Source organism: Sorex araneus, chromosome 9, assembly GCF_027595985.1.
Source record: "Sorex araneus isolate mSorAra2 chromosome 9, mSorAra2.pri, whole genome shotgun sequence".
Lineage (NCBI taxonomy): Eukaryota > Metazoa > Chordata > Mammalia > Eulipotyphla > Soricidae > Sorex > Sorex araneus.
Window position 1 is genome coordinate 31,391,249 of NC_073310.1, and position 21,873 is coordinate 31,413,121.

Genomic DNA, 21,873 nt, shown 5'->3' on the forward strand with positions numbered 1-21,873 from the left:
CCCCTCCCCTTAAACCTGACATTCCCAGACCTGGATTCCAGTTCTCAAGGTTAATTATCAATTGCTCCTGTTCCTACCCTTGATTTGTTTTTTTGTACACCACAGATGCATGAAATCATCTTGCGTTTGGTCTTCTGCCTCTGACTTATTTTATTTGGTTTGATACCCTCATATTCATCCTAGCTTGCTGCAAACTGCGTATCTTAATTTTAATTTTTCTAGTTGCTGCCATCTATTTTAATGCCCTCCATGTTCAGAAATGTTATTCTAGTTTGTGTTTAGATTCATTAGAAACTCTGTTCTAAAAACCTGGGGAAGGAGAGCTAGAGAAAGAGCGTGCAGAGGGTAAGGTGCTTGCTTTGTTCACATGCTGACCCGGGTTTGATCCAAGCCTCGCTGGGAGTGAACCCTGAGCAGGGAGCCAAGGATAAGCCCTGAGCACTGCTGGGTGTGGCCCCCAAACAAACAAACAAAAAGCAAACCTAGAAGGAGATGCAAATCTTCAACTCATCCCTGTGTGGGGTTGGGCATCATGTGCACTTTTGTTTCAGTGCTGCACATATCACCTGGTATATAGAGTGAGCACTCAGATGTAGTCATTTGTCACATGCCCACTGCTTGGTCTTTTGGGCCATGTGTAATTCCAGGGAGAGAATCAGGCTATGGTGGGGAGTAGGCAGGTAGTCTTACTGTCTTATGTGCTCTCATGGCACTTTTATCCTGGAAATACAGGTGATCTTCTAATAATAGTTCTTTCATATATATATATGTATATATATATATATATATATACACACACACACACATATATATCTTTAATTAGACTCAGTGCTGTCTTCTTAAAAATGCAGTTTTGTTCTGGGTGGAGGGAGGGAGGATAAGGTTTAGCAATAATTAGATTGCAGATGGATTCTGTAACTTTGAAAGCAGTGTTACTGGGAACATGGATTAGGGCTTGTAATAAAGGACCGAGTCCCTGTTTAAAATTCAGACTCATAATAGAAGGCTTAGGAGACACTGGGTGAATGGAATAATGGGAATCATTTATTCAGGAGCCAGAGGATTTCTCAGGAGCAGAAACCTTTCAGATGGCTGCAGGGCATACTGGCCTGTGTGCCATTCAGAAGGAAGTTCCACTGGAGTCTCCTCCTTGGGCAGGACGGGGATGGGTGGCAAGTCTGAAGGAGGTAGTTGTATGTGTAATGACCTTTCTCTCTCTCTTTTTTTTTTTTTTTGCCTAAAAGAACTTTGAACAGTTTCTTTCCTGGCACCTTGGAAACTCCTTTTGGTGGAACAGCAGCGCAGTGGGCAGGGGGCTGGCTATGCACATGGCCTTCCTGAGTCCCATCTCTGGCACCCCATATGGTCCCCCAGCCGCTGCCAGGAGTGGTCCTTAGTGCAGAGCCAGAGTAAGCCCTGAACACTGCCTGGTGTGGCCCCCAAACAAGCAACCAAAAAGGAAAAAACTCTTTTGGGTTGTCCACACCAGGACATGTTTGTTTGTTTGTTTTGTTTTTGAGTGAATTCATGGCTTTTATATTCGTCGAATTATTCACCCATGGCTATGAATCCGACTATAGTTTCACTTTCTCTTACCAAGAAATTCTTTCTAGTGCCCTGGACCTTCCCCAAATCTTGGAACCTGCCCTTCGGGGCTAAGGAGTAGCGGGAGTGATACGCGGTTTCCCAAGTACATCTGTGTAGTGTCCTCCTCGGCAAATAAAATGGAAAAATAGTTCAGATTCCTTAAAATGTTCAAAAGGAAAGTCATGCCCGTTTGCTTTAAACTGAGGGAGGTGACCAGGTGAGGATCAAAGCTTTTTCGCTTTTCTCTTCTGTGTCTGGGTTTTTGCGCCACACCTGGAGGTGCTCAGAGGCTGTACGCAGAAGTGTCCCCTGCAGACCATATGTGGCACCAGGGATTTGAACCAGGGTCAGCAGGATACAAGTCACACACGGTAATTCCTGTACTTTCTCTCTGGCCTCCCAAGCAATCCACAGAGGAAGTTGGATTTACTAAGAGAGTGCATGTGTTTCTTTCCACTATCCAATTTAAGGAGTGGGGGGAAAATTCCTGTATGGGGTAAATGATGCCTAAATTGTTTTTGAAGGCTGAAAGCTTGGATGGTTTTTCTTTGAATGGGAGCACCATAGCATGTTGCTAATACGGAGAAGCAGCCATTTCTTCTCCATTGCTGCTGTCTGTGGTGGAGATATGTTACAGATGGGTTATGCTGATTTTGCTTATTTTTGCCATAATTTAAGCATGGAATGATTCAGGGAACCTCCGGAGCGATAAGAACACAGCTGCTGAGGATAACTTGGAAAAAGGAGTATTTCTTGAGCCTTTCATTTGATTTGGGGGCAGTAGCTGCGCCTAAACAGCTGCAGATGGTGTGTTTGCAACTCAAATTGTGGAGGTTTGGGAGTGGTTTTTGTTTTTCCTCTCTCTCTCTCTCTCTCTCTCTCTCTCTCTCTCTCTCTCTCTCTCCTCTCTCAATATCTTTTTGTCTGTAGTGAACAAGAGAGCAGTTGAAACTTAATCAGCAGGATCAAGTGCATATAATCTGAGGATGGTGTCTTTACTGTATCTTATTGAAATATTAAACATATATGGAAAGGAGGAAAGCTGGTGATTTATTGGTGTCTGATTAAACTCATTCACATTAATGTGACTCTAAATATGTGTGCTTTGACTTTCCATTAGTTGGCAAACATTTACATTAGCCTTTGCCCTTATAACTCACTATCCTGGCAGCCAAACCCTTTATCTTTCTCTCTTTCACCGTCAGAGGATGTATGGGTAGCCCCTGCCGGGGGCCTGGGCTTGGATTTTACATGACGTTGAATTGGTTTAATTTGTTGGCCCCCAAGAGAGTTTGAGGGAAAAGGAGTATGCTGCTATGGGGGGCTGGGAGCATAGTGGGGGGAGGGGGGTGGTTTCTCTGGGGCCATGCCTTCATGGGAAGAGGGAGAGGGGAGAAGCCAGAGAAACAGCAATGATTCGAATAATCCTCATAGAAGCAGTTTTTGACATAGCAGCCTCCCACTGAGTGTTCTCTGTTATGCTTGGACTCCGAATAAAGACCTCTTGGACCATGTCTCTAATCCCGTGGGCAATTCTTACATTGCTGTGTTCAAAACCATCTTGGCTTCCTTTCAGTTAGAGACTGGATATATTCTGTGGATTAGAAAAGCACAGGCACTTGAAAGATCATTTTCTCTGTGTCATAAATCGAGGTGAACTGATGTGACCTGCATCAAGCATATATTTTGGGATCATTTGAAAAAACCTTGTTTGCTCTTGAAATATAATTTTATGGGACATTTTCTAAAAGCCCGATTCTTTATCTTTATAATAATAGTATTTTGATTTTGCGTATGGGATTTGGGGGGCTCTGGGATGGACGAGAATCTCATTAGGCAGTTTTGTAGGACTGGGGAGTGTGAGGGATCAAACTCAGGGCATCACACATGACAGGCATGTGCTCCAGCACTTGTCTCGCCCCAGTCACAGTTTTTATTCCTCATGTTTTTTTCCTAAATGTTTAGATTTCGAGTACTTTTCAAAACGGATGGCAGAGATTTCCTTGTTTATACCTTTGGAGAATGTATATGTTTTTGCTAATACCTGATAGACACTTTCTTAAGTCCATAATAAACATGAGTGACTCCTGGTTTACTTCAAGATACCTTTTAAAAAATATGAAGGGTCTTTTAAGAACAATGAACATTCAAACTAATGTCTTTTGGAGTATAAACTTTATTAAGGTTCATTAAAAAAATTACTGCTTATTATAACATGCTCTTTTAAAAATTTTTAAATTGTTTTATTTTTATTTGTTTTATTTTTATTTTATTTTTATTGAATCACTGTGAGACAGTTACAAGCTTTCATGTTTGGGTTACAAGCACACAGTGATCAAACACCCATCCCTCCGCCAGTGCACATTCCCCACCACCAATATCCTATCATAACATATTCTTGATTGAGAGCTGAAGTATAACTTGAAGGTTAGCTAGTTTTCCATGGCCCTTGTTTTTTGGGGGCCTGTTTGGGCACATGTAGATTCTTTATAAAACTCGTTTTGTTAGTGTGAGTTAAGGAACTGGAGAGATAGTACCTGGAGTTAGGTGTTTGTTTTGAATGAAACTGACCCCACTCCCAGTCCCTGCACCCCAAGCCTGCCACCAGTGATCCTTGAGCATGGAGCCAGGAGTAAGCCCTGAGCATCGTTGAGTGTGATCTCCAAAAATGACAATACAAGAAAGAAATGTGAGAATGTGAGTTAAAGTGCCTTCCCGCTATTGTATTGACTTGTTTCTACATCATTCGCTGTATTCGCTTCCTTCTTTCATCACTGTCTTTGTTCTGGTGAGTTCAGACAATGGTTTTGGATACTAAAACGAACCCTTTCTCTACTCAGGAGAGTGAATGAATTTGGAACTGATTTAGAGGTCTGATGTCCAGCCCAGTGCCAGAGCTAGGGTGTATATGCAATTGTATTTGTTTAAAAGAATGGGAGGCAAATAATGGATCACTTTCACTTATTTACCATGTATCAAGATTTCTTATGTATTTAAATGAAAAATGAAACTACAGAAACAACCCAGATATTTTCTTCCTATTATCTTCCATAGCCCTGAACTCTTCTTGATAGTGGTACTGTCAGTTTTTGTGGTACCATAAAGTCTTCTTAGTGGGTTTGCCACATAAAATTATATATTTGTAAATGTAATTAGATTAGATATAGTACAGGAAAAAAGATAAAATTTTCAGGAATTGTGCAGTTCACTAAAATTTATAGAAATAAATAAACATTACAATTTCACATGTAACTTTTGTTTAAAAGAATACTGCTTAACATAAACTATTAACAGTAAGAGAACAGTACTCTCTATTAAGTTCTATTAGAACATTTTGAACAAAGGCTATGCTTATCAGGATTCAAATATATTAATGTGTAAGTAAAATTGTTTGCTCTTTGTATATTTATCTACTCGGGGTTAGAGTGATGACATACTATTTGAAAGGGATAATTTATATCTGAAAGTTTCTGGGTTTTTTTTGGGGGGCGGAACTAACACTCATTATTAAATCTCTTACTAAGTACTTTGATATAAATGGAAGATGGGATTTTAAAGCACTTTCAATTTATAAGCACTTTTATCCCCAAAGTAAACAAATGATGTATTTAAAAACTCATCTTTGATCTTGTCATTGGTGACTAGGTCCAAGTATTTATTGTATAAAGTAATTATTTATTTGTCTTTTGATGATCATAATGGATTCTTGATTTTGTATACTTTTGCGTTATAGTTGACAACAGTCATGGTTAGTCATGCAATCTCATCATGCAAATTTAACATCTTCTAAACTGGTCCACCTGTAGTTTAGTGTGTGTGAGTATTCTGACTTAGCTTTCAGAGAAACAAGATTACAATTGTGGAATACAAACTACTGGAGGAGAGAGACTACAGTGGGTAGGGTACTTGCCTCGCATGAGATGCACCCCGAGTTGGTTCCCAGCATCTTATATGGTTCTCAAGCACTGCCAGGAGTAATTGCTGAGTGCAGAGCCAGGAGTAACCCCTGAACACCACCAGGTGTGGCCTCCAAACAAAAACCAGACCAACAAACCACTGGAAAAGAAATTACCTTTAAACAAACATACACCTGTGGACACTTTATAGTGGGTGGTGAGTTTGTGTAACATATGTAACTTCATTAAAAGTGACCTAGAATAGGAAATAACATGCAGAGGGAAGTCTTTTAAAATACTGATTTTTGTTTGGTGAATTTAAGATATAACATTACAGTCCTTCTGGCCTGGTACTTGGTATTTCTCTGTCTCTTAGTTGGAGTGCTGGTCAGCTTTTTACTGTACGTGGGCTTCCTTCTGTTTGTGGTGTGTGTCTGAAGATTTGAGGATGCCCCATGGGGAGGAAAACCCTTTTTGTTGTCTAATAATATCACAATATATGTTTTTAATGACATGAGGACCATATAAATAGCTGATGCCGTGTTCAAAGGGTGGAGAAAAGAAAGAATATTGAATACAGGACACGTGGAGTCTAGCTTTTGGAGTCTAATCCATTTATTTGTTTTCTTTAATTTCAGAAACATTCATGTGTATTGTAAGTGGTCTGTCCTTTGCAGCAGCCCTTCCACCTGACATTTGTTCCCTTGTGAAAAGCTATATCTAAAGGTTCTCCCGCAGTTTCCTTTCAGAGGGGAAAGATGGGTAGGAGATATAATATTAATAGGTAATCCTATCCCAATGCCTGGTGATTTTAAACAAAGCAGCTTTTCCCTGGCACTGGGTCAAAGGTCACTAAGTGAGGGGGGGATGGGCTAGTGCAGTTTCCTTAAATCTCTGTGCTCCACGCATTATCTGTTTTCTAGGTTAAGCTCTGTACAACTTTTAGTAATTTAGCAATTGTTTGGTGATTTGGTGTGGAGAATTTGCCTCCACAAAATTAGCAAAATTTATATACTATTTATGAATAAGGATGCTCAGGACAGTACTAGTTCTGTGTTAAACCAGAAAACTTGTCAATAAGGCAGCATCTCCATAAGAACAGTTTAACTCAAGTAAATGTCTTTGTTTTATAAGGCCATTTAATTACATGGGAAAATGTTCATGGAATATTAAATGGAGATATTTTCTTGCTAAGCAGTGTATATAATCCTGGTTTCTCAGGAAAATTTAATATGCATCTGCATTAACATGAAAAATTTACAGTAGTTATTACTTGTGGTTACGTTGTATGTAATTACTGTTTTCGTTTTGCATTTGTTTTCCAGGGTTCTAAAGTGAACATATTAATTTCATATAAGGAAGAAACTGTTATTAAGAAATTGAATTATATGACTCAATTACAGTATACTTAAGAAATCTGTGGGTGTTTTTTAGTTTCTTGGTTAAGTAGTTTGGATTTATTTATTATGTAATCTTCCTTGATTTGTTGGGGTCTTTTTGTTGTTCTTTGTTTTCAGTTTAACAGAAAGTTTTCAATGCAGGTAATTAGCAAACATTTATTCAGAACTCCTTACTGTCTAATAAATATCTCTTTGATACATATTCTTTAAAATCATTTATAATTGAAGTTCAGCACCACAAATGTGAATCTTTGAAATTGCTTGCTGATCTTGAATGACTTTGAATTCTAGTATAAGCATTTTATTGTTTTAACCTTTGACAACCTCCTTTCATTTATACTTGCTCCATAAGGAAAAAAATACACATACCTGTATAATTTAGAGTCAGAAAATTGATTTTTTCACTCTTAGTAATATAATTTTTTAGTAAGTCACGGGATTAGTTGCTGTTCTATACATTTTTAATTTGCTGCTCATGGCTATGTTCCTTCTCAATGGGGACATCTTACTCAGTTTATACCAAGAATTTAGTAAGAAGCCTTGGCATTTACTTATAAAATATTGTTAATGGTCTCTGCTTACCTTTGAGAGGAGAGGTCCCTTGACTCAGATAACATCTGTATCTTTATAATGATATAATTTCCAGCCTTTCGATACTATGCTTTTTGACATTTACATTAAAAATAAAAATTAGCTAAACATTAAAAATAAAAATTAGCTAATTTATAAATTATAAGATCGCAAAAAACAGTTTATTCTCCTTTCATGCTTGCTAATACTTTTATTAAAATTCTGAAATGGCTTATTAAATTAAGGGCTGTGTCAAAGGCTAATAATTGTCTCTCTATGAGTTAGCCTATATGATTTATGAAAGCACAATTTAGGAATTATGTGTTAATAACATTCCCAAAGTCAGTTTTTAGTATCTATCAAGTTATAATAATTGTAGATAAAGTACTGAAAGGTAATGAAGCTTATTTTCTTGCCATTAAAAAAGATGCCTCTAAAATATATTCTATCCTTGAAATCATACATGCTTGTTAGCATCACACATCCGAGCCTCAGAGTGATGGTCGGAGCTTGCCGTGTTCCCGCAGCTTTACCGAATGGACCCAGAGATTCAGAACCTTGGATCAAGTTTTGGGCCAGCTAATAGCTTTAGGTACAAGACTTAGTATCTTGTCGAAGAATCAGAAATTAGTTTTAATTTAAAAATTTCATTTTGCAAAATCAGTATAATTTTTACGTGATGAAAGAGGTCTGAAGTCACTTTGATTTGGTATGCTTTTTTGAGAATCTGTGTGATTCAGGTACGGTGTTATTCATCCAGGATTTGACATTGAGCAACTTGTATCTTGATTTCCACATCTTTAAGTGGGAGTCTGAGACCTAATGTGAAAGGTGTTTGTGAGATTACTGATGATGATTTTTAAAGTGCTTTACCTAGTATCTGGCACATGGTAATTGTGCTGTGATCTCTGATTTCTGTTTGCCATGTGCGTTCTTGAACTTCTGGTAAGAACTAAGTAAGAACTCAGCCACCTATACTGGAGTGAGTGCAGGGAGAGGAGGAGCTGGGAAGAAAATAATAGCACTCCCTTAAAAAAAAAAAAAGCCTAGTAATTTTTTTTTTTTTTTGCTTTTTGGGTCACACCTGGCAACGCACAGGGGTTACTCCTGGCTCTGCACTCAGGAATTACTCCTGGCTGTGCTCAGGGGACCATATGGGATGCTGGGATTTGAACCCGGGTCGGCCGCGTGCAAGGCAAATGCCCTACCCGATGTGCTATCTCTCCAGCCTAGTAAATTTTGAGTGAATTCGCAGGGTCTTTTTTTTAAAGTCAAAACATTAAGGAATGAATGGGGCTGGAGCGATAGCACAGTGGGTAGGGTGTTTGCCTTGCACAAGGCCGACCAGGGTTCTATTCCCATATGGTCCTCTGAGCACCACCAGGAGTAATTCCTGAGTAGTGTAGAGCCAGGAGTAACCCCTATGCATCGCCAGGTGTGACTGAAAAAGAAAAAAAAAATTAAGGAATGAAGTTTTAATTGATGGATTAATATTGCTCTCATTAGTGATAATGAGAGTCAGAAACAAAGTTTGTTTGAAGAAAGTTGGCTTAGATTCTTACAGAGGAGTTTCCCACATGCTTAACAACCTGCTGGAATCCTTTGAAGATTCTGAAAATGGATAAGAGGCCCGAATGTGTGGTGTTCTGCTGCTGTAATTAATCCCTCTAATCAAGACAGGTTGACTTGTATGAAATGTAATATTCAACAGGTGTTACAAGAGTGTGTAGGTGACAGATTGAGAATGACACCAGAAAGACCTTTTGGGGAAAATCGTGGTTTGTGTATGTATCTTGTCTGTTCCTGTAAAACTTGCTTTCCTCTTAACTTCTGGATTTCAGAAGTGTCTTTTTTCCTGGTTACATACTTTTTTACTTAGACAAATATTGGTAACTTCAACCTTTCTGATAGTTTTCTGAGGAACTTAGTGAAATAAATGATCATAGGAAGACTTGCTCTGTACTCCTGTAGCTTGTATTGTATCAGGGTAACTACCTTACTTGTCACCAAAGGGAAGGCCGGTCCATAACAGTGCCTTGTTGCACACAAATAAAGATTTGATTTTTCTGTGTTCATCTTCAGTGTTCACTCGCCACATATGGCTCAGAGCCATCATATTGAACCACACAAATGGAACGTTTTCTTCATTACAGGGGCTTCTATGGACCTGTCAAGATATTCTTCCAGCCAGGGAGTTAATAAAGCTGGTAAGGACTCGCCTTGCATATGACCAGCGAATCCGGGTGCTATCACACATAAGTTAGGTCCCCTGAGCACAGCCAGGTGTGCCCCAAACCCACTACCTCTCCCTGCAAAAGCTATTTCTCCGTATCATCCTTCGCTCAGCATTTTCTTTCTAGAAACAGTGATCTAGTTAAACTACCTCCCACCCCCTGCTTAAAAACTGTTGGGCACCTGAATAAAAACTGTTTGGCCTCAGCTTGGCACATAGCACCTTCCCTGTTTTACTCCTCCAGTCACAGCTCCTTGCTCTTGAAGCTTGGAAAGTCCTGCCCAAGAGAAGGAAAGTTTCCTTCTCTTCCATGCTTGCCTTTCCGCCTCGCCCTTCTGTTGCTGCTTCTGTGCTGGAGCGCCTTCCTCGTGGGCTTCACCCTTACCTGACTTTGCCTTGGAAAACCTGTGTTTAAACCACACTGGCCTCTTCATTTGGGGGATGGGGAGGGGTAGAGTTTACCAGGGCATATTCTTGAAAAGCTTTTGTTTTTGTACCTTCTGAAGTATTAAAACTAAGTACTCTTTCACAAGTTTACTTTTACTTTTTTGTTTGTTTGTTTGTTTTTGAGCCTCACCCAACTGTGCTCATGACTTACTTACTCTTGACTTTGTGCTCAAGAAGGGTTCTGTGCTGAAGCCCTTAGATCTAACTAGGGTTGACTGGGACCTCAGGCAAAATGCCTTACTGCGCTGTCCTGTCTGGAACCTATTTATTTGTTAATTGATCTTGTTGCAATTAACAAATTGCAATATTGGGGACTGAATTTGAGTTGTGTGTGGGGTCACTCACCTGGTTGTGAATCTTGCGCACTTGACTGCAGTGTGCCACACTTGGTTGTAGTGTGTATTCTGGGTAGCATTTGTTGCGTGTCCCGGTTCACATTGGAAGTTCTGAGGACAACAAGTGCCCTGTGTTGTGTGATCCAGTGTAGTGTCAGGAACTGGACTTACGACCTTACACATGAGGGCTTTGCTCACAACTGGACCATATTCCCTAACGCCTCTCTCATGTTTTGAATGTGGTAGTCAACATTTTCTTAATAACATTTTTTGGAGGCCATATCCAGCAGTGGTCAGGGCTTATTTTGGCTCTGCACTCAGAGATCACTCCTGGCAGGCTTGAGGAACCATATGGGATACCAGGGATCAAGCCCTGGCTGACCGCATGCCAAGCAAGCACCCTACCCACTGTACTATCACTCTGGGCCCTTCATATGACATTTAAAAAAATAAAATATTAACATCCTTTAAGGAAATAAAGTAAATTTGTGGGGCCTCTCTAAATTGACTAGAACATTTTGGCAGTGGTGGGAGGGAAGTTCATGTTAATTTAAGAGTCAACATCTGGGGCTGGAGCAATAGTCAGCGGGTAGGGCGTTTGCCTTGCATGTGGTGGACCCGGGTTCGATTCCCAGCATCCCATATGGTCCTCTGAGCACTGCCGGGGTGATTCCTGAGTGCGGCGCCAGGAGTAACCCCTGTGTATTGCTAGGTGTGACCCAAAAAGCAAAACACAAAAAAAAAACAAAACAAAATAAATAAACAGAGTCAACATTTTTATTTGTTTGCCATACCAAATGGTGTTCAACTTTTACTTCTGCTCTGTTCTCAGGGGTCACCTCTGGTGGTTCTTGAGGAACTATATGTGGTCCTGGGGTTCACACTGGTATTGGCTGTATGCAAGGGACGACCTTAAACCCTGCTGTCTCCAGCCTAAGATTCCATGTCATTAATCTAGACTTACTCACTTTTTTTTTTTTCTAAATTCAGAATACCCCCAGATGGGTCAAGTTTCATCCCTAGCAGAAATAAGTTTATGGCACCTCGTAAGTCCATGGAATTATTGCCAGTTGGTCATTCAAAAAGGCCTACTTCATAATAAACAGTGTATTATGCCCCCTTTTAGCTTTGAAACTTTTTAATAGTGCACCGCATAAGATTCTAGTGAGAGGGAAGCTGTGAGGATTAAAAGAAATCTCGGAGTTCAGGGCGTGTGTTTGTGGAAGGTGAGGCCTAGAGAAGCTTCCCGAAGCTACCCTCTGGCCGTTTACATTCTGTTGTTCTCTTGGCTGAGCCTGGCTGCCTGGGGGCTCAGTTAGAAAACTGCTGGTGTCAGGGGCTGGAGCAATAGCACAATAGGTAGGGCATTTGCACGCAGCTGACCCGAGTTTGATTCTCAGCATCCCATATGCCCCCGTCCCCTCCCGACACTGCCAGGAGTAATTCCTGAGTGCATGAGCCAGGAGTAACCCCTGTGCATCGCCGGGTGTGACCCAAAAAGCAAAAAATAAAAAAATTAAAAATAACAAGGAAACTGCTGGTGTCTTAAAAGGGCAGGCTGTGTTTGTCTGTCTGCCGCCTGGCCTCAGGGAATGGGTACAACCAGGAGTGGCCTAGTCTGATTTTAATAGCCCATGTCAAACACTTTCCCTAATAGTACAGTCTGGACTGCTCTTGGATCCTCCCTCTTCCCCTGAGTTTTATTCTTGGACACTGTTGTCCCCAAGCATCATATATGCGCATAACATAGAGTGCAGTTATCTATGTCATGGGGCAAAGAAAAGAAAAAGGTCAAAGTGCATGTATGATTTTACCATGCATGATTTTACCCGAATGATTTTACCAAACAAGTATAGAACCAATTTTAGGATGTTGTAAATGTTTCTTCCCTGACACTGGCTGGGTTGTGTGATGTGACTGTCGCATGTGTGTCCTGAGGCATCCATTGCTGTCACCCATGATTCTGGCAAGAACCTGACATTATGAGTAAGCAAAGCCCAGGTGTCCAGGTGTTTGCTTTCTTATCATTAGCTGCTAATATTTTTTACTTGATAAGTCTAGTAAGTCTGTGTTGTCACTTTCCACCACTTTGGTTGTTTGGAGTTACAGTCATTTTAGTGGAAGGCTCAGGCTTTGCACAAATCTATTTTATAAGGCTCTGCTCAGTCCTGCAGCAGGGGGCTTTAGGAAAGGCATCGTTTCCTTTTTGAGGGGGCTTTTTCCTTCTCCATAGCCACCCTTGCTAAACTCTGAAACAATTCATAGCTACTTCTTGCTGGTGAACCATGTGTGTGGGCCCCCATGAGCTTAAGCCATGAATTCGTTGGTTTCCCCATAACTGGCGACACAATTTTTATACAGTGGCTAGAAGACGCATCTTCCTGCAACAGCTAAAAAATTTGCCCTTGGCCAAAATTCTTCCTGGCAGAGCTTTCCTGAAAGGCTGTCAACACCCTGTTCTAGATCCTCTTGCCAAGTGGTGCAGTTAGTGGGGGATACAAGGTGCTGGAGAGTAGCCATTGGATCAGGTCCACTGTAAGAACTACTGAGCTGTTACTGGTTTACATAGAATGGTAGTTTTGGAGCATTTGATGGGTTTCAGGTGATCAGTAGCAGCTCTTTGGTTATTGAAAAGCAAAAAACGTAATCTGAATCCGGGACTCTCTCTCTCCACCATTCTAATACATTCTAGGTTTTAAAACACTTGACTGGGTGCTCTTCAGACAGTGGCTACCCATTATTGCTAAGGGAAGAAATGTCATTGTATCAAATGGATTTCAGGTCTTTAAGGAAATTGCTCAGTCAGCAGTTATTGGCTCAGTTTTAAACGAGTAGGCTCAAAAATCTCTAGGCCTGGAAGTCTTTTGTTGGGAGGTGTAATGTGATTCATATAATGCAGGGAGCAGCTTCTGGTAAGAGAATAACCTTATTTCATGGAATGCCCTTTTTGATTGCCTTCATCCCATGAGAACAGGAAAAGTTTAGGAGCTGAAGTACATCTGACAGCTGTTTATTTTGGCTCACCTCTTAGTTCAGCAAACCATTCTCTATGTTTTATTTAAGATGATATTTCTCTTGCCTTATGTATCCAATTCAAAGAAGAGCAGAATACTTGAGTTTTGTTTGTTTGGTGTTTTTGTTTTTTTTTGTTTTTTTAAAGAACATTCACTCTATAGATCACTCAGAAATCTAGAATTTTTATACTGAGATAATAAAATCAGAGTTCACTGACCTTTCTATTTGAAAATTTTTAGGTTATTTAGAACCAAATTGCTAACATAGAACCTGTCAAAAATAGGGAAATTATTTTGATAATTTATAGTTTCCCAGGCTGGAGCAATAGCTCAGCAGTTGGGCGTTTGCCTTTCATGCGGCAGACCTGAGTTCGATTCCTCTGCCCCTCTCGGAGAGCCCGGCAAGCTACTGAGAGTATGGAACCCGAGCTACAGAGCCTGGCAAGCTACCCGTGGCGTATTGGATATGCCAAGAACAGTAACAATAAGTCTCTCAATGAGAGGCATTACTGGTGCCCGCTCGAACAAATTGATGAGCAACGGGGTAGTTTCCCAATCACCAATCATCTAAGAGGCCAAGTGCAGAGTCTGTGTGGAAAAAAAAAAAAGAGCAGTCACTAAACAGACCAAGGTTATTTTTGAGATCTAGATGTGAAAATTAAGAGCTCATGACCAGAGAGAGGATAAAGGTGAGTTACCTGCAAGTTTTGTCAGGTTTTAGGAGCAACTTTCATATAAGGATGCCATGCTATCACAAAACAAATGTTATCTAGGGGTGTTGTTTAGTGGAAGAGTATATTGCCTCTTATATGGGGCCTTGGTTGCAAACCCAGCCCTCAACAAACATATAGACAAGTACTTAGAGATGTATCACTGTATCACTGTCATCCCGTTGCTCATCGATTTGCTCAGTCGGGCACCAGTAATGTCTTCATTGTGAGACTTTTACTATTTTTGGCATATCAAATATGCCACGGGTAACTTGCCAGGCTCTGCCGTGCAAGTGGGATACTCTCAGTAGCTTGCCGGGCTCTCTGAGAGGGACAGAGGAATCGAACCCAGTTTGGCTCTGTGTAAGGCAAACGCTCTACCCGCTGTGCTATAAAGATCTTAATTCATATACTTTAGGCCCCACTAATCTGAAAACAATTGGTGTTTGGGGTTCTGATACTAGCTTTGAAATTTCTGGAGTTTTCAGTGACATTGAGAGGCCTAGAGTATTCTCTTTCCTGAATCTTGACTCCTAGGTCAAATCTTGTTGGTTCTTCAAGTTGGAAGTTCAGGCCCAGTGTGCTGCTATGTTGTCATCTGGCTCAGTTGAATATACGCTCTCTACCTGACCTTCCAATTTAGACCTGGTCATTGAGCTGAGCTTCTCTCTGGGGACTGCCCTCCTGGCCACATGCTCTCCATTTGATGCTTGCTTTGCCAGTTCTGCTTCTCCTCCCTTTCTCGAACCTCTTAGGCGTTAGGACTGAAGCCCTTCCTGATTCTCCTTCCAGGCTCAGGACTCAGCCTTTCCATTTCACATCTTCAGCAGACACAATAACTCAAGGTTTTACCTGTGGAGCCATTCTTCCCTACCAGTCTGTATGTTTTAGGGTGGCAGGGAAAATGACTCCATTTACCAACTGCAGGGATACCCACTGCAGTTCCAATACATAAGACAGTATAGAATAGGCAGCCAGCATTTTTCCCCCTTTTTTGGTGGAATGCATGTAGCTATATGTATTTCTTTTAAATTGCAGGTGCTTTGGATTCACACATGTTTACTAACATATTTTTAAGATATGGTAGACCATCAGGTAGACCAAGCACGATGCCATTTCTGGTTTCCTCTTGGGATAGGGCTGTATTTTATAGGGCTACATTTTAAATTTAGCTGCATTCACACACTTAAATCTTTTGGAGAAGTGAAAATTGATACTGTCACCCATTGGCATATGTTGGTGTTGCTTGATATCTTCAAAAAAGAGTAATTTCTGCTCCTGCCTGAGCTTTGCAGAGTGGAAAATGATAAAGCAGAAACCCAGACCAGAAAGACTCAGCTGCTGAAAGACTCAGTTTGTGGTGAAATCAAAGGGTCTTCAACAGAGACTTTGTACCCAGGCAGACCCTGGCAACACTGGGCCCTTTTGGAGATCTAGACATGGAGGAGCCTTGATCTGTTTAGGTTCATCTTTCCACTATCTTGGGAGTGAAGATTTCCAGAGTTAATCAATAGAGGATGAAGCTTTTTTTTTTTCCCCAACCAAAAGAGGAAGAACTACTCTCCTTCCTTTTAGTGATTGTTTTGCTACTGAAAATGTCAAATTGTTGCTTTCCAGATAGGTGATACTTTGTTGTTGTTGTTGGGTTTTTTTGCTTTTTTTAGGGGGGTCACACCCAGCGATACACAGGGGTTACTCCTGGCTCATGCACTCATGAATTATTCCTAGCATTGCTCCAGGACCATATGGGATGCTGGGAATCTAACCCGGGTCGGCCACGTGCAAGGCAAACGCCCTACCCGCTGTGCTGTCACTGCAGCACCGGTGATACATTTTTATACAATTAAATACCTACCCACCTTTCCTCTACAGGAGCATGAAGCTTTCTTCCCCTCCCCCCTCTTTCCCCTCTGCTTCTTCCCCTTTTTTCTCCTTTTCCTTTCACTTTTCTTTCCTTTCTGTTTTCATTCCCCTGTATTTTTTTTTTTTGCCATACCTGACCACTCAGGGTCTGCTCCCGGCTCTTACTCAGGAGTGACTCCTGTCAGTGGCAATCTTTGGGTGCCCAGGGATGAACTGGGGTCGACTATAATGGGCACCAGCAAAGCAGATACCTTATCCTCTGTTCTGTCTCTTTGGTGCTGAACATGACCTTTTAGAATGTATTCACTGACCAAAAAAAGGATTAAATAAGAACTCTTTCAATAGTTCATTTCCCCCCTGGTAATCAACTGTTTCATGTTAGCTTGAATAAATTCAGTGACCAAAGAATTTTCTGTTTGTGACTTGGGACCCAGTTGTGCCATACTTTAAGTTCTTATTTTGATTTGTTTTCAGCAAAATATGAACCAGTGGCAATGTCAGATTTGATTTATTTAGGTGCACAGCAGTTTTCCTATAGCCACATGCTTAATGAGAGACTCTTCTAATGCATGATGTGCTAGTCTTTCTCTTTGGTATGAAGGAAAGCAGATGAGACAGTGATTACACAATATACTCAGAATATACCACATATACTCCAAGGTTGTCTTTCACATCTGTGGAACTCCTTCCAGAGTTCACCTGTAGATATTCTGTAATCTAGGATGGAATATGTTTTTTTTTTTTTTTTTGTTTTTTCTTTTTGGGTCACACCTGGCGATGCAAATAGGTGACTCCTGGCTCTGCACTCAGGATTTACTCCTGGCAGTGCTCAGGGGACCATATGGGATGCTGGGAATTGAACCCCAGTCAGCCACGTGCAAAGCAAACGCCCTACTCGCTGTGCTATCACTCCAGCCCCCAAGAATCTGGGTTGGTTTTAAGGAAGATCTTGTGTGTCTTTTCCCTCCCTTTTCTACCATTCTTACTTCCACTCCTAGCTTAAAATCCACTGTTAATGTCCCTGGTATAAAGATAGAATTTATTTTTAGTGAATTGAAGCCATTTTGGAAAAGGCATAGGTGACACACTTCTTTCCCAACAACGGAACTTCCCAGGTAATTGTTAGCCATCATGGAGAACAGTATTCATATTTATTCTGACCTGGTGCTAGTGTCTTCTGAAGCCATTTGTTTCTCAGAACTAAAAAATGATTAGTCCATTTATTTTTAATGAGAACAAATTTTTCACTTTGGAATTTCTAAGGGAAGAAACCTCACGTCAAATATCTCTTCAAGTCAGTATTTCTTTTCTTTTCCTAAAAGAGCATATGAGTTGCATTCTGATCCTTCACTCACATTCTAACGATAAAGGTCTGTCTCTCTGCCCCTGGAAAGTTAATGTAGACAGTAGATAGCAAAGTCAGGCTTCTGAAAGCCCCTGTTATGGGGGGGAGCACAAAAGATGACTTTACAGTCCCGAAGGCCTTGCTCCAGCTGGGTGGAATGAGATTAGTGTGCCAGGGGCAGTGGGGGGACGCGTCCATGTCCCCCTGGGCCTTCTCTCCTTTCTGAGGAAGGTGACAGCTTAAAAGAGCCAGGATCCGCCCAGTGGAAAAAAATGACAGTGGAGCACAAAGCCCTGTGCTTTTGACCTTAGCTGTCCTTGATTGCTTGCTTCCCCGCAGCACGGGGGAGGAGGAGGCCAGAGAGCAAGAGGGAGATTGTTTCAGGTTGAAACTTTTGGTTACATTGTCAATTCTAGTTCCTGGTCCAGAGTGTTACTTTTATTTTTTATCTCTCCCCCCCATCCCCACTCCCTGCAGTTTTTTTTTTTAAAGCAACTTTTTTCTTTTAAGCAACTTTCCTAAAGATAAGGCTTTTTTCATTGCCTGCAGACTTTGTGCTTTTTTGCAAATTTGATGAGATGGGTGCAAGAATTCTCGAAATGAATGAAAAGTTCTAACACCTTTCATTCAGTGAAAGGCCTGAAGTCTCAGCCCAGTTTCCACTATCCGATTTACTGGTGATTTCCACCTGCAGGTTTACTGTAGACTAACTAGGTGGAAGGGTGATTGAAAAGTGGCAGTTGAGGGAGTATACAAAGAGCAACTCAGTGGAGTCCTACAAGATTTTAAGGTTTTTTTTTTTAAAGCGCCAGATAATATTGGAATATTGGATCATGATAGCTGGGGAGAGCCTGGTAGATCTAAGAATCTGTTATATTTATTTTGAATTTGTATGCTTTTAGGTTTGGGGACTCCCCTGGTGGTATTCAGAGGTTCCTCATAGTTTGCTGCTCAGGGATTCCCATGCAAAACCATTTGAGGCATTTGCCCATCCCCAAGAACCTGTTAAATTTAGCAGACTTGGGGCATTTAGAGTTGTAAGAAACTTTAGTGAGGGAGTTAAGAGCCTACTAATATTTCCAGACCCCAAAAGGAACAATTAGAATAAGGAAAGTATATTTGAGTTCAAGTTCCCTTTACGTGCAAAAAATTTCTGCCAAGCAGACAATGAGGAGGAAACTTCTGGATTGTTATGGACATAGTTTCTGTCCAGAGAGAGGATTTGAGTGTGTGATTTAGGAGTCTTTGCTTAGGTTCTGGGATGACCCCCCGCCCTGTCTCTTCTGGACATCTGTCCTTTCCTCCCCTTGATGCTTCATCTTGGACATTGGCTCCAGAGACTAAAGTTTTCCTTGTTTTTATTCCTTTCTCAGCACTGCTGCTCATTTTTATTCCCTTTCTTCCTGCAGCCCTCTTTGAAGGTTTTAGCCACTTTACAAAAGCTCCAGCTACATTTCCCTTTCCCTCTCCTGTGGTTCATGTTTTATGTATTTGCTTTTTTATCTTATCAGTTACATATGGAATTAGGCATGTGCTGCAAGTCTGTGCTAGTTGCAGTGTAGCAATGGAGTGAGGTCACTGTTTCAAAGACTTGAAGGAAGTTTGGGCTCTGACAAGTACAGGGGGCCAAGACCCATTTGTGGTAGACAGGAGGCAAAATATCCCAGGAGACAGAGGTCTAGCCGGAGGGCAGTGGGGTCAGGGAAGCAGATGAGCTTGTCTGAGCTTGCCTGTGTGTTAGCATTGGCCATTCAGACAAGCTAGACTCTGCCATGTCCCTGCCCTTTGTGCACAGAGAATAAACATCCTGTAGGTCAGGGTGGTCCAGTATTCACTGCTAAAAGCCAATTTTCTAGTGATCCTTAATCTAGCTCTGAGAATATTACTTATTTCACACTGACAGGTTTTTTTTTTAAAAAAAAAACGGGCTATCTTTATTTTGTTCTCTGCGTAGCTGAGTATTTCTCTCTTTTCGTTTTATTTTGACAACTTGTGGGAAGATTCTTGCCACTCTACTAACTTTCAAGATGCTTAGCAATGTCTTACAGATCATTGGAAATATTTCTCTAGTCATTTCAGCTAAACCATAATAAATCATTTTATGAAAAGCACCCTAGAGACTATAAATCTTTCTACTAGTTATTTCAGAGTTCCTAATTCATAAAGACCTACATTGGTGGTCATGGTGGGGTGGGGTGGGATTGAAGGATTGCTGGGGATTGACGCCAGGGCCTTACATATGCAGGGCCTGAACTCTGCTACTGAACTGCATTCCAGGTCCCAGAACTCTATAATGTAAAGTATTGTCTAGGTGAGACCTTAAAAAGACGTGCTTTTAGGTAGTATCTCATTTATGTTCAAGAACGTCTGAAAAGTAGGTGGCAGGCTGGAGAGATAAAACAAATGGCTTAGGCCCTTGCCTGGTGCACAGCTTGCCTTCATTTGATCCCTGGCACCCCATCTATTCCCTCCACTCCACCAGGAGCAATCCCTGAACACAGAGCCAGGAGTAAAATCTGATCACTGCTGGATGTGGCCCCCAAACTAATCAAGTAGTCTGATATTAAGCCCACAGATGATTCTTGCAATGACAGGTCACTTCCACAGACTCAGTGAACACGGGCCGTCTCCATACTGTCTTCGTTATGCAAGTGAACAGTTCTTAACTTGGTTTTACTGGATAATTTAACATGTTAAAGACATTTTTGTGGGAGTAGAGTATTTCCTTAAAACTTCCAGAGACAATATGCTTGTTGGTTTTTTTTTTTTTTTTTTGCTTTTTGGGTCACACCCGGCGATGCACAGGGGTTACTCCTGGCTCTGCACTCAGGAATCACCCCTGGCAGAACTCAGGGGACCATATGTATGCTGGGATTCGAACCTGGGTCTGCCACGTGCAAGGCAAACGCCCTACCGGCTGTGCTATTCCTCCAGCCCCTATGCTTGTTGTTTTTCTTGAAAGTGTTGCTTTTTTATTTGTTAAAAGCATGAGATAATGAGGCATCCTAATTTATTCAGCCCAGATAAAGCCCGGCCTTTTTAGTTAATTCCAGCAAGTTGGATATACCTGCATTTTTCTAGCCCTAGGGTTGAACTACTATTAAAATGGATTTTCCAGAAGTTCAGAATGGCCAAGAACTTTCACTTCCATTTTGCTAATTGTACAATTAAAAGGTATGAAAATGTCTGATATAAAGATCTGAAGGCATTTTCATTCCATTTGTTTTACCCTTTTGTGAACTTAGAGGAAAAGGTAAACGGCAGATGGAAAGATTATTGTTCATTTTTATTTTAAATTAAGCAACTAGTCTTATAACTTATTTTCTAACGTTATTTTAGAAAGGTTGCAAAAATTCTGTAAAAGGGTTTTCTATTTTAAAATTCCAGAAAACTTAGCAGTTGGCCAAGTTTTTGACAAACAATAATCATTCCTTTCTTTGATTCAGAAAGTTCTTTTTTGGCCTTCCAATACTGGTGCCCAGGAGCTTTTAAAGTGAGCACATGCTCCTGATAAAGTAGCTGTTGTTTGATTTTCATATATAAACTAGAGATTTATATTCTGTTTGAAGACCAGTAACCTTGATTTGCAATATAATATGATTATATATAACTATTTTTATATATTATTTATATCTAAATATAATTACATTAAAATTATTTATATTTAAATATAATTAAATAATTAAATATTTATACATATATATATAGACATTTAAGGTGGTTACAATCTTATCTCCAAATTGAGAAACTTAAAAAAATAAGTGGCAGGTGGTCGCATTGAACTAGGTCTTTTCAGATGTGTTTACCTCCGGAGCGGAGGGAGTGAAAGTAATTGTATCTGGCAGATAGCAGAATAAAATTGTAGTCACTGCTAATTATTCACTGACTTATATCGGTGCTGCTTTCCATTTTAATTCAGACAGTAAGTGTCTGCAAATGTCTGTGCTAAATATTCCTCTTGCTTGAAGACATACTCTAAGAATGTGTGTGTGTGTGTGTGTGTGTGTGTGTAGGGGGTGGCGTGTGTGCATGTGGGGTGTGTGTGTCTACAAAGAGATAATTTTACTTTTTTTTTTCTACCCTCTTGGCTGGTGGTTTATTTTCAGTAATAAATTAGTGGAATTGATCTTTTTTTTTTTCCCCTCCCTGCTTTTGTAACCCCTTTCGAGCAGTTCTGAGTAGTTCTGACGACAATCCCATTGAAATTCTGCACCATGCAAGTGACCCTTCCAGGCAGATGGGGTTTAGAGTGTGGTCTAGGCTCTTGACACTTGGACAGTGACTTTTATTTTCTTAAAGCAAGACTCTTAGCACATTCTAGTAAATTAAGAACTCAAACATGAAAATTAACTGTAGTTCCTGTTGAATGTGGGGAGGGGGTATGAATTGACTGCATTTGCCTGTCAGTTGTCTCAGTAGAATAACCCTTTTCTGGCTGTTTAGACACAGGGGCTTTTGGTCAAAGGGCTCATT

The 21,873-nt window shown here is 40.7% G+C and overlaps 1 protein-coding gene across 6 annotated transcripts in view; it reads left to right on the forward strand.

Annotated features, from left to right (window-relative positions):
* The window catches only part of SIPA1L2 (signal induced proliferation associated 1 like 2), a 268,964-nt gene that overhangs the window by 16,962 nt on the left and 230,129 nt on the right, over positions 1–21,873 (forward strand). The window contains exon 1 of one of the 6 annotated variants that reach the window (XM_055146848.1): positions 9,619–9,660. The exons of the other annotated variants lie outside the window; for them this stretch is intronic. The gene's annotated coding sequence lies outside the window, so the exon portion shown is untranslated. Of the gene's footprint in view, positions 1–9,618; positions 9,661–21,873 lie in introns of those variants that run through there. 6 annotated transcript variants of the gene reach the window in all.